Genomic DNA, 13,545 nt, shown 5'->3' with positions numbered 1-13,545 from the left:
GGGATGGGGTGACTGCACTCTGAATCTTTGGCTTTGGAGTTGCAACAGGAAGATCTGGAGCTCTGGCAGCTTTTGGATCATCTTCATGCTGGTTACACTGCAACACACCCAGACCATGAGGAGGTATCCCATAATGCACTGCATGTTGGACCTTTCTCTGTGCTCTTTTGGTTTCACATTGAAGTAAGTTGAAGGGAATTTCATGAAACCTCAAAACTCCAACGCCGTTCAGCACAGACTGGTCTCTGATGAAGATGAAAGCAGGATAACTGCTTTAGGTTGGGGCCAGGACCCCCCCCCCCCCTGGACCTTCTGTCACAGATGTGATCTCTGAGTCTGGAAGGAGAGGTGCTGGCAGCAACACAACACAAGAAGGCCTGTAGAGCCATGAGAGGGAAGTGGAGGGCAAAGAAAACCTCTTTGATTGGTCACATGGACCAATCATGTGACAGATTGACCCGGTTAGGCCAGAAAACAGTCCGGTCCGGCTTTCCCCTAGAAGCAGCGAGCTAAACGGACACCATCAGGCTGACTTTCTGTTTTCACTGATTCGGATCAGGAGTCCGAGCTGCAGACACAAACGGATGGCAAGCTAGGAAGGACAAACTGGAACACGACCTTTGACCTCTCCTTTGGACTGGTAGGAACGAGAACACGACCTTCACCGCCGGCATCCCTCACAGTTATAAGCAGACTTTGGTTCACTCTGACCGAGCCTCTCAGCTGTACCTGCAGCTCCAGGACTCGCGTCCGTCCTTTTGTCAAGCGCTTCTATCAAACCACTGGACGTCCAAACTGAGCTCTGAAACAGAGCGCAGTAGGAAATGACGTGACTCCTGTTTTCAATGAGCCTTTCTTTCATTTGGATGGTAAATCAGCAGGAACAAGCTGGACTTCTAGAAGAGTTGGATTCTAGCACAGATTGTGAGGACTGGCCCCCAAAGCCCCCTCCAGCACATCAGAGGATGGGTTTACTCCGTCTCCTGGTCTGGGGGGAGGGTGGGGGGTGACTAAAGACCTTATGGAGTCTCTTTCTGGTGCCACCTTTCTGTGTGATTGTCTGCAGACGTGAGGCCCAGATGTGAGGGGGGGTGACTCAGCATGGGAACAGCAGCTCTCCTGAGAAACCACAAACAGGAAAAGAGACACATTCACCCCCACCCCACCCCCTCTGCCGCCAAACAAACTGTACAGAATTCACAGCGACTGCTCGCCATCCTCTGTAACAATGGCCGTTTCCTGAAGACGGGGGTCACGGTGACGTGGTGCGCGGCCGTCAGCTGTGTGAAAGCTCAACCTGGAGCGGGGAGGAAGAATCCAAGGACTCACTCCACACTTTCCCGCCGCTCACAGCGCGGTTCTGGAGACTCAGACGTTTCCTCAAACGTCCTGAAGGAGCAGGACTCTGGTCTCCATCAGGGTTTGATCCGGTTCTCATACAGGAAGTCCTTCCCCAGCCAGACCCTCGAGCAGTGAAGCCACAAACACGAAGAACCAAAAGTTCTGAGTCTGACATGAAGAGCCAACATGAAGGTTCTGGTTCTTCAGGAGCTGCCACAGCAATGAGGTCTGGGGGGGTTCAGACTGTGCAGGTCTGTTTGTGTCGATCTCAATCTGAGCTGTGATTTAAGGACAGATTCATCTGTGAGATTATCATCTCAGAGCCGAAGCAGCCAACAATTCTGCCGTTTCCTGATGACGTGTCAGCCAGAAATAATTAACTACAATAAACTTACAACAAATGTTTAAGGACAGAGATGGGAGTTAAGAAATCAGCTGAACTTCAAAAAGCAGAGAATTCGCACTACAAAAAAGAAAATGTGCTAAACAATTTGTGGTGTGGATTTATGGAACGGACTGGATGAAGGTTTAAAACAAACCAATACTTTACATTTATTTAAGAAAAGATGTCACTGATGGAACCGTACAAGGCAAGAAAGGATCAATTAAAACAAAAATGTCACTTCTGCAAAGGTGCTGTGCAGAATGTAATGTCAATGTTCTGGAGAAAACTGTAAATAGATATATCACCAGGTGGTGTAAAAAAGGGGCGGAGTCAGACAGGATTTCTCTTCAACCCTTTTCCAGCACACCGTCTTGTTTCATCTGTTTTAAATTAAAAGTGAATTAAAATCTGGAGGATTTGAAAATCTTTGCAGCTGTGACAGCAGCAGCCCCCCGTCCCTGAGGATTGAACCCACCCACAGCTACACACCCTTATTCCACAAAGGTCTGAGGATGGGGTTAACCCCCCCCCCCCCCCCTGGCTGATGCCCGGTTGAAGCAGATGATTGATGGGTGGCATCCATCAGCTCCTGTCTCAGGCTCAGTGAGGGCTCTGGGCTTTTGTGCACCTCAAACGTGCACACGTGCACGTTTGAGGTGCACAGTGTGAGCAGCCGGGCCCCCGTCCTGAGCAGCGCTCTGATTTGTATTGCACATGTGTGTGGGGGGGGGCACGTGTTGGTTGGATGTGAGGTGAGAGCGTGTTTGATGTTGCGGCCGAGTGTCAAAAACTGTCCAAGACGTCACGACTCCCCACCTTCCGAGCTTCCCCCTCATCCATCTCACTGACAGTGGCAGAAACAGAAGCCTCTCTGAGCGCCCCCACTGCCCCCCAGCGAACAGCGGGGGGCCCCGGCCCGTTCTGTGCCGGCCTTGTCTCGCCAAGGACGCCCCGCCGTCAGCGGGTCGACCTCTGCCCGGACCTGCTGAGCCGTTCCGTCCCAAACCCATGCATCTACGGGACAGTTTAGCCCCTTCCTCCGGGGGGCACAGCCCCCTTAGGAACCCCATTTTAACCAAAACAACATGTTTTTTAATGTAAATGTTGCTAATAAAGTCTGGATCTCCTTCAGTCAAATGTAGATGTGGTTTGGATCGGGTCCAAACGGTTCCAGAATCACTGAACAGATCGGATCAAATCTCTTCAGATGTCTCTAGAAAGTGGTTTAATGGAGAAGTCCAGGCAGATCCAGAATCAGAACAATGTCAACATAGAACAACAAAAGGCTAGAAAGTGACAGAACCGAACCAAAGCAGAGGATGGAGAACTCAAACCTTCAGCTCAGGAACAAGAAGAACAATGTAACACAGCAGAACATGAACCCACAAACTACACACAGTAAACACAGAAACCAGGAGCGCCTGATCTGTTCAGTCCAATGTGGGGGCCACGGTCCCAGAACCGAAGAACCCCCCAAATCCGGAATAAAAGCGGCCCATCCTTCCCTGACACTAAGAACCAACCAGATGTGGCAGACGCATCACGGACCCGGCTAAGCATCGCTGCCTGGTGAGGGCAACACAGATCACTAGGGGCCCCACCCCCCCACTGGACTTTTCTCCCCCCTCCAGCAGAACCCCCCAATTGAAAAGGGCTCCTCCACCAACGTCAGTGTTTGTTGCAGGCTTCTGGTTGGTCAGCCCCGCATACGTCCATCCATGGCTTCTCAGGTTTAGCCGCTGCTCTGTCGGGCCTCAGCCACCTCACCTCCTCTGGGGGGCATCTTTGATGCTGCCCACAAACCAGAGTGTGAAGTCTGGACCACTTTGGACGGTCAGAGACTTAGTGTTGCAGTTCAGTGGGAGAAGCAGGCGGCTCAGCATCTGCACTGTAACGCCTTTCTGGGAACTACTGGATAAAGCTTTACAGTATTTTACACCAAACACCAATAAATTGTGGGGACATGTTGTAAAAAGCAATGGATTGTGGGAATTATCCTTGTTATTACTGTTATTTCCCAGTTAGAATACACGCCATCACAAACAAATACCTATTTTTACCTCTGAGTACACAGACTGTTTACTGTAAACAGGTTCCAAACACTGTTTCCATGAGGCGTCACTCAAAAATCCAGCGGACACACAAATGTGTCCCTGATCCCACATACCTTAGTTGTTTTATCATTGCGTTTTAGATCCATACGATTCTTTTGTTTAACTTGTCCAGCAGCTGATCAAGCAGATCAGAGCTGCAGGCCTCTTGTGTCGGACAGATTTTACTGTTACAACAAAAGTTTCTGGATCTGCAGACAAACAGAGTATATTTGTATAAACCCCTTTTGGATTTGAAGCTAAGCTTGATTTATGATAATTACTGTATATGTGTATGCATTCCTTGTTGGACTGAACAGAAAAGGAAAGGAGAGAGAGAGGGAGGGAGGTTAGAGATGGGGGGAGCAGTCAATTAAACAGAATCATGAAGATCCAATATGATTCTTGGTGGAAAGTGTATTGATCTAAGGGCTCATTCAGTGTGAATCATATCATCATAACATTACTGTACATTTACAATAACTCCTGGCAGAAACCACTGTACTTTATTGTAGCCTAGTACAACTGTAAAAGGAAATCCAGTAAAATATCTGTGTACTGTATTTCATTTTACAGTTTTATTACAGTAAAATGAAATGCAGTACACAGAAGATCTACTGGATTTCCTGCTGTAGCATAATCATCCAGCTGCCAGTAAGTCTTGTAAAATCGACAGCCTGTCTTCTGAAACCAAAGAGTGGATGAGGCTCTAGCTGCTGATGTGCCTGAAGAACCTGGATGCTTGTTGGTCCAGGGGTGGAGTGGGGGCCACCAAGCAGGGAGGTGGAGAAATAAAGTGGTTTGTTTGAGGCGACTGCAGCGCTGCAGGGTGGAGCTGAGAGCGCCCATCGCCCACACAATCACAGGAAAAGCATTCTGGGTTTCTGCAGAGACACCCTGAACACACCACAAAAATTCTGAGAACCGTAGGACTGGAAGGTGGGGGGGACACACGGGGAGAGTCTTTGTCACGGAGTCTTTTGACATTCTGATGAAAACGTTTTAGTAACCAATAAATCAGAATCATGGGATTTTTTATGTTAGCCTCATAAACATTTTGGGTTTGGACTTTTATGATGAATCCCCTTCCTCACATTGAACAGCTTTATGCTAACTTTGCAGTCGTTGAATTGAATGTTTAACAGGAACGTCTGTGGTGCCACGCTTCCTTCTCCCTCTAACCTTCATGGATTTCCTGCCTCCAGCGCGTGTTTTTATTCTCGGTCATTTTAATAACCGACTGTCGGTGCGCCGGCTCCATTCCAGACCAAATCCTGAAGAACCGTTTCTACGAGGCGACGGAGGAACGACGACATGAAGAGTGACGATGCTTTCAGAGGATTTGGTTTTGGATTCTCCGTTTGCCGTTTCCTCACAGCAGAGCAGAGCCCCCAGTCTCTGTGAGAACTGTCTTGTTTTCAGGTCCACAGTCATTGTGGGAGGGGTCATGGGGTGTACGGGGGGCAGAGGGGCATTTATGATGTCTGCGCCTGTTTTCACTTGTAAAATGCTTTGAGCTGCTAGGAGCATAAAAGGGATCATTTTATTAACTATTACTGATTAGTTCTTAGAGGAACATCAACAGCCCCCCCCCATTTGGTGGGATGCTGGGGGTGGAGGAGAAGGAGGTAAAATGTCAAAGTACTGTTTTCTGACCCCAGCCCCCGCATCAGGGGGCAGATCGGGAGGCTGATACCAGCAGACCCACAGGACCGTTGACATGAAAGACAATCTACTGCTTCACCCATACATGCATGAGCCCCCGCCCCCCCCCACAGTCGGTACGGAGTGAGCCGTCTGTAGTCAATCGGCTGAAAACGTTGCTGTGTCTCTGGGGCGCAGCTGAACTTTTCTGACCCCCCCACTCTGGACGTGAAAGCCTTTGATATCCCACTCGTGCATGCGGACCCCCCCATCCCGTGAAAAATTGATAATTAGAAAAAGACAGGAGAGCAGAAAGCCATCTGTGGGGAGTTGTTGGAGAAAGATGCAGATCGTGGGACACGAAAGCGGGAGCCTTGAGGGACACGTCCATCGGAAGCCTCGCTCTGTGGGGCCATGGAGGCCATTCAGACCCCCCATGGATGTTTTCATGAAGCCTGATCCAGAACCCCACCAGTCTTGGATGACGTGAAACGTTACGAGAGAGAAGATCTGAAGTCCAGATGCCGTGACTCAACTTCAAAATGACTCGAATGAAGAGCCCCTTCATCCACACGCTTCCCTACGACACGGGATGGTCCACAATGGCCTTCAGAGACCGGGTCTCTGGGTCTTCACGGGTCTCTGGGTCTTTACTGGTCTCTGGGTCTTTACTGGTCTCTGGGTCTTCACGGGTCTCTGGGTCTTTACTGGTCTCTGGGTCTTCACGGGTCTCTGGGTCTTTACTGGTCTCTGGGTCTTCACGGGTCTTTTCCGGTCTCTGGGTCTTCACAGGTCTCTGGGTCTTTACTGGTCTCTGGGTCTTCACGGGTCTTTACCGGTCTCTGGGTCTTCACGGGTCTTTACCGGTCTCTGGGTCTTCACGGGTCTCTGGGTCTTTACTGGTCTCTGGGTCTTCACAGGTCTTTTCCGGTCTCTGGGTCTTCACAGGTCTCTGGGTCTTTACTGATCTCTGGGTCTTCACGGGTCTTTACCGGTCTCTGGGTCTTCACGGGTCTTTACCGGTCTCTGGGTCTTCACGGGTCTCTGGGTCTTTACTGGTCTCTGGGTATTAACGGGTCTCTGGGTCTTCACAGGTCTCTGGGTCTTTACTGGTCTCTGGGTCTTCACGGGTCTTTACCGGTCTCTGGATCTTCACGGGTCTTTACCGGTCTCTGGGTCTTCACGGATCTCTGGGTCTTTACTGGTCTCTGGGTATTCACGGGTCTCTGGGTTTTCACAGGTCTCTGGGTCTTTACCGGTCTCTGGGTCTTCACGGGTCTTTTCCGGTCTCTGGGTCTTCACAGGTCTCTGGGTCTTTACTGGTCTCTGGGTCTTCACGGGTCTTTACCGGTCTCTGGGTCTTCACGGGTCTCTGGGTCTTTACTGGTCTCTGGGTATTCACGGGTCTCTGGGTCTTCACAGGTCTCTGGGTCTTTACTGGTCTCTGGGTCTTCACGGGTCTTTACCGGTCTCTGGGTCTTCACGGGTCTTTACTGGTCTCTGGGTCTTCACGGGTCTTTACCGGTCTCTGGGTCTTCACGGGTCTTTACCGGTCTCTGGGTCTTTAGCGGTCTCTGGGTCTTTACTGGTCTCTGGGTCTTCACTGGTCTTCACAGGTCTCTGGGTCTTTACGGGTCTTTACCGGTCTCTGGGTCTTTAGCGGTCTCTGGGTCTTTACTGGTCTCTGGGTCTTCACGGGTCTTTACCGGTCTCTGGGTCTTTACGGGTCTTTACGGGTCTCTGGGTCTTTAGCGGTCTCTGGGTCTTTACGGGCCCCTGTAGTCTCCGTTTTCCCTTCTTCTTCCAGTACATGCCGGTCCCGTGTTTTGGTCCGGACAGCATCCATAAAGGTCAAGAACATCTCTGAAGCTGCTTTGGTGGTCTGGGTTGGAGTCCCAGTCTCTGAGAGCTGCCCCCCTCCCAAAACGTTCTCATCCTCATGCAGACTCAGCACTTCCTGCTTGTGATGGAGCGGTCCTCTGGTATTTAATCTGCTTCAGTAAATGTTCTGGATGGCCAGATTTCCTCATTTCTTCACACAAACATCTGCTGACTCTGTTCATAAACCAGGACAGCTGGGGGCCGTCTCTGAACCGTCTCTGCTGAGCACGTGCGGGTCGGCCTTCCTCTCATGGAGGACCAAAGCTCTGTCAGCAGGTCCGTCACGCGGCCTGCAGCAAACAGCTCTGAGAAGAAACCAGAACCACCAGAACCAGACGGCTTCCATTCTGGTCTTCCCAGACTTCACGAAGCCATCAGAACCTTCCACTTGTCCGTCTGTGTGGACATTTCCTATAGAATTCTGTCCATGTTCTCATTTGTGGCCCGGTTACCTGAATTCATTCCACCGGAGAGTTCTTCAGGATCGAATGGGAACCTGCAGATTTCCATGACAAAACCTCACAGCAGTGTTCTTCAAGTCCCGTTAGTTGTCACGCACCCAGGTGTGTCCGCATTTGACTCCTCCCCCTGGAGGACACAGCTGCACTCCGGACCATTTGGTGGTTTGACCCCCCAATGCAACCCCTCACTGCTGATCAGCTGGATCCGGTCATTCCAGGTTTTAATTGATTAAACAGCCAATGATCTGCAGGTAGAACCGGGATGTTTGGAAGACAAGCAGGAGAAAGACCACCAGAAAGACCACCAGATCTGGAGTTCTCCTGGCAGGACAGTGGCCACCATAGCGCCCCCTGCTGCTGGGGACAGCAGCTGCTGTTTGAGTCTGTTTTACGACCCATCATCGACCCCCTCAGAAATAATTAACCCACCAAATGTCCACACAAACACAAACAAACTGCTTGATTACATTAACCAGCATGTGTGACCTCCTGACCCCCCCCCCCCCCCCCATACACATTCTGTATGCAGCGTTTCTGTCCCACCAGGCTTCACTCACTGTATGCTGGAACAACATGGGGGGGGGGGGGGGGGGGGGGCAGAGATAACACTCACCAGTCCTGTCTGCATTTTGGGGGGGGCTTTTTTACACACAATGTTTCTGATTAACGTGAGTGTGTGTGGGGGGGGGGGGGGGGGGGGGGCACCAAGGCTGGTTGATCCACCTTCATGTTGAACCAAACTTCCAAGCTGTAGGATCCAGAAAACCTTCAGGATCAGCACAGGTTCTGCAGGTTTTTGGGTTGTCCGGCTCCGTGGAGGGGGGGGGGGGGGGTACCTAGAGAGGAGCGGCTGCATCTTAGGGGGAGTGCAGGTTTGTCCGCAGTTCCCTTAAGGTCCGTACGGCCACAGGGACGCCATGAAAATGGTCATGTGTGGTAAGTGTGTCGTGGAGTATTTGTTATAGAAGTCGCACACACGGTTCTGGTTGATGTTCGGTTGATGATGTCATACGACGTCCTGACGTCACGCTCCAGTCGGTGGTGAAGCCTCCATCCCAGCTGAGGGGGGAGACAGACTGTCTGCAGGTGAGAAATTGAGGAGTGCGCACTTATCACGGTAACAGTGGGATCCTTCCACATGATTTATTTTTAGGGGGGTGGAAAAAACACGTCTCACCTACTTCCCCCTCACTTGTTGTGTAGGTGTTCACTACCGCCCGTCTGTGGGTCGTTTTCTCTCTATGCGGTCTCCAGCCTTGATACTTTCTGAGGGTCACCTGTGTGTCCCGTCCAGGTTTGACCATTTTTACCCGCAGACGGCCCGTCTCCACCCGTAGGACAGCAGGGACCGAGGCTATAATATCTATATATTTAATGAAGCTCAGTGTTGATGCTTTCTGCTTTTAGAGGTACATTTATGAACAAACTGAAATGTATTGAAATTGTTTTGACTAAACCAGAGTTCAGGTGAACTCTCAACCTTTCAGGACCATCAGTAGGTTGGTCCCACCTGGAGGATCATCAGCTGTCTCAAATGTGTCTTCCTACAGACAATAATAGTCTTTGCTGACGAGTGGACTCCAGACTGTGGAGGTTGGTTTGCAGACCAAACTGCTGATCTGACAGAAGTCTGCAGCTCCTGGTGGACATCCGTCATGTTGGATGGAAGACAGAGGGAAAAAGACGCCGTGTTGGATGGAAGACGGAAGAAGGATGACGCCGTGTTGGATGGAAGACAGAGGGAAGAAGACGCCGTGTTGGATGGAAGACGGAGGGAAGAAGACGCCGTGTTGGATGGAAGACGGAGGGAAGAAGACGCCGTGTTGGATGGAAGACAGAGGGAAGAAGACGCCGTGTTGGATGGAAGACGGAGGGAAGAAGACGCCGTGTTGGATGGAAGACGGAGGGAAGAAGACGCCGTGTTGGATGGAAGACGGAAGAAGGATGACGCCGTGTTGGATGGAAGACAGAGGGAAGAAGACGCCGTGTTGGATGGAAGACGGAGGGAAGAAGACGCCGTGTTGGATGGAAGACGGAGGGAAGAAGACGCCGTGTTGGATGGAAGACAGAGGGAAGAAGACGCCGTGTTGGATGGAAGACGGAGGGAAGAAGACGCCGTGTTGGATGGAAGACGGAGGGAAGAAGACGCCGTGTTGGATGGAAGACAGAGGGAAGAAGACGCCGTGTTGGATGGAAGACGGAGGGAAGAAGACGCCGTATTGGATGGAAGACGGAGGGAAGAAGACGCCGTGTTGGATGGAAGAAGGAGGGAAGAAGACGCCGTGTTGGATGGAAGACGGAGGGAAGAAGACGCCGTGTTGGATGGAAGACAGAGGGAAGAAGACGCCGTGTTGGATGGAAGACGGAGGGAAGAAGACGCCGTGTTGGATGGAAGACGGAGGGAAGAAGACGCCGTGTTGGATGGAAGACGGAAGAAGGATGACGCCGTGTTGGATGGAAGACAGAGGGAAGAAGACGCCGTGTTGGATGGAAGACGGAGGGAAGAAGACGCCGTGTTGGATGGAAGACGGAGGGAAGAAGACGCCGTGTTGGATGGAAGACAGAGGGAAGAAGACGCCGTGTTGGATGGAAGACGGAGGGAAGAAGACGCCGTGTTGGATGGAAGACGGAGGGAAGAAGACGCCGTGTTGGATGGAAGACGGAAGAAGGATGACGCCGTGTTGGATGGAAGACAGAGGGAAGAAGACGCCGTGTTGGATGGAAGACGGAGGGAAGAAGACGCCGTGTTGGATGGAAGACGGAGGGAAGAAGACGCCGTGTTGGATGGAAGACAGAGGGAAGAAGACGCCGTGTTGGATGGAAGACGGAGGGAAGAAGACGCCGTGTTGGATGGAAGACGGAGGGAAGAAGACGCCGTGTTGGATGGAAGACGGAGGGAAGAAGACGCCGTGTTGGATGGAAGACGGAGGGAAGAAGACGCCGTGTTGGATGGAAGACGGAGGGAAGAAGACGCCGTGTTGGATGGAAGAAGGAGGGAAGAAGACGCCGTGTTGGATGGAAGACGGAGGGAAGAAGACGCCGTGTTGGATGGAAGACAGAGGGAAGAAGACGCCGTGTTGGATGGAAGACGGAGGGAAGAAGACGCCGTGTTGGATGGAAGACGGAGGGAAGAAGACGCCGTGTTGGATGGAAGACGGAAGAAGGATGACGCCGTGTTGGATGGAAGACAGAGGGAAGAAGACGCCGTGTTGGATGGAAGACGGAGGGAAGAAGACGCCGTGTTGGATGGAAGACGGAGGGAAGAAGACGCCGTGTTGGATGGAAGACAGAGGGAAGAAGACGCCGTGTTGGATGGAAGACGGAGGGAAGAAGACGCCGTGTTGGATGGAAGACGGAGGGAAGAAGACGCCGTGTTGGATGGAAGACGGAGGGAAGAAGACGCCGTGTTGGATGGAAGACAGAGGGAAGAAGACGCCGTGTTGGATGGAAGACGGAGGGAAGAAGACGCCGTGTTGGATGGAAGAAGGAGGGAAGAAGACGCCGTGTTGGATGGAAGACGGAGGGAAGAAGACGCCGTGTTGGATGGAAGACAGAGGGAAGAAGACGCCGTGTTGGATGGAAGACGGAGGGAAGAAGACGCCGTGTTGGATGGAAGACGGAGGGAAGAAGACGCCGTGTTGGATGGAAGACGGAGGGAAGAAGACGCCGTGTTGGATGGAAGACGGAGGGAAGAAGACGCCGTGTTGGATGGAAGACGGAGGGAAGAAGACGCCGTGTTGGATGGAAGACAGAGGGAAGAAGACGCCGTGTTGGATGGAAGACGGAGGGAAGAAGACGCCGTGTTGGATGGAAGACGGAGGGAAGAAGACGCCGTGTTGGATGGAAGACGGAGGGAAGAAGACGCCGTGTTGGATGGAAGACAGAGGGAAGAAGACGCCGTGTTGGATGGAAGACGGAGGGAAGAAGACGCCGTGTTGGATGGAAGACAGAGGGAAGAAGAAGCCGTGTTGGATGGAAGAAGGAGGGAAGAAGACGCCGTGTTGGATGGAAGACAGAGGGAAGAAGACGCCGTGTTGGATGGAAGACGGAGGGAAGAAGACGCCGTGTTGGATGGAAGACGGAGGGAAGAAGACGCCGTGTTGGATGGAAGACAGAGGGAAGAAGACGCCGTGTTGGATGGAAGACGGAGGGAAGAAGACGCCGTGTTGGATGGAAGACAGAGGGAAGAAGACGCCGTGTTGGATGGAAGACGGAGGGAAGAAGACGCCGTGTTGGATGGAAGACGGAGGGAAGAAGACGCCGTGTTGGATGGAAGACAGAGGGAAGAAGACGCCGTGTTGGATGGAAGACGGAGGGAAGAAGACGCCGTGTTGGATGGAAGACGGAGGGAAGAAGACGCCGTGTTGGATGGAAGACGGAGGGAAGAAGACGCCGTGTTGGATGGAAGACAGAGGGAAGAAGACGCCGTGTTGGATGGAAGACGGAGGGAAGAAGACGCCGTGTTGGATGGAAGACGGAGGGAAGAAGACGCCGTGTTGGATGGAAGACAGAGGGAAGAAGAAGCCGTGTTGGATGGAAGAAGGATGACGCCGTGTTGGTGCAGTTTTCACTTTAGTCTTTTTTTTTTTTTTCACTTTAGTCATCCTCAAAGAGTTTGAGGATGTTTGCCTTCAGATGCCTTTCATGTCCAAGTCTTTTTACATCATATTACCATGAACACATGTGAACTTCATCGTCCATCTTCCTCGCCATTGTTGTGCCCCCCCCCCCCCCATAGGGTTTATAGCCGTATGTCTCAGAAGACGGCGGGAACTTTGGTGCTTAATCTGCAAAAAAACATGCAGATGCAGAAAGAAGGTGCTGTGGTCATCCTTTGGTCTAGGTGTTATTTTCATTACTGGACTTTGGCCAAACGGTGGTCAGCAGACAGCCACACACACACCCACTGAGGAGGGGGGGCCACGCGCACACAGACAAGCTCTGCTCTCCAAAACAATAGACATAAATATAGCAGCCTCTGGGAAAAAGAATACAAATGCTGCGTCCATCCCTGCAACGCCCAGCCTTTCCTGTTCTCTGACCCCCCAGAAGAGAGGAGCATCAGGAGGAGCAGGGGCCCCCGCCTCCTTCAGACCTCCTCTTCTGCAGCCGGGGGAAAGCCTGGTTTTTGGTTCTCCAACCGTCCTTCAGGTCCAGTTCAAACCACCAACATCTCCCAGCGTGAAGGCTAAGGCAGTGACATGGAGCATCCCACCTGCTCTGGTTGAGGCTGAACTGGTGGTTTCCGGTACCACAGCCAAGGTCTGTCGGTCCAGCCAGTTCCCAGGATTTTGGAGCGACGGGGTTTGGCCAGGATCACATGACCAAGCCTCTGCACCTTTCATGGTCTTTGTGCAGAAGGTACAGGTGTGGGCGTGAGGGTTCTGGTGGCCCATACACAACTGTTACGCCCTCCCCATCAGAGGAGTGGACGCCAACCACCGCGCCGGCGCTGGTCCTTGGGTCACTTGGTCCTGGTTCACTTTGTTAGTGATGTCAATGTAATTTTACACCTGGAGCGCCTTGAAGGCCCCGGTCACGGTTACATTCACGCACGCATGATTCTGAAAATATTCTAAATCCTTCATCTGCTGTTGATTCATGACAAAAGACGTCATCCCAGACGGAACATTAGAGCTGTGATGGTCAGAATGATTTCAGGATATTTGACTGAAACCTCTGTCATCCGTCTCTGGATCTTTGAACCTTCTAATCTTCACATGCAGACGTTCCAGCAGAGTCT

The sequence above is a fragment of the Oryzias latipes genome, chromosome 21, assembly GCF_053564925.1.
Source record: "Oryzias latipes strain Hd-rR chromosome 21, Olatipes_Hd-rR_3.1".
NCBI lineage: Eukaryota > Metazoa > Chordata > Actinopteri > Beloniformes > Adrianichthyidae > Oryzias > Oryzias latipes.
Note: the sequence above shows the minus strand (reverse complement) of the source record.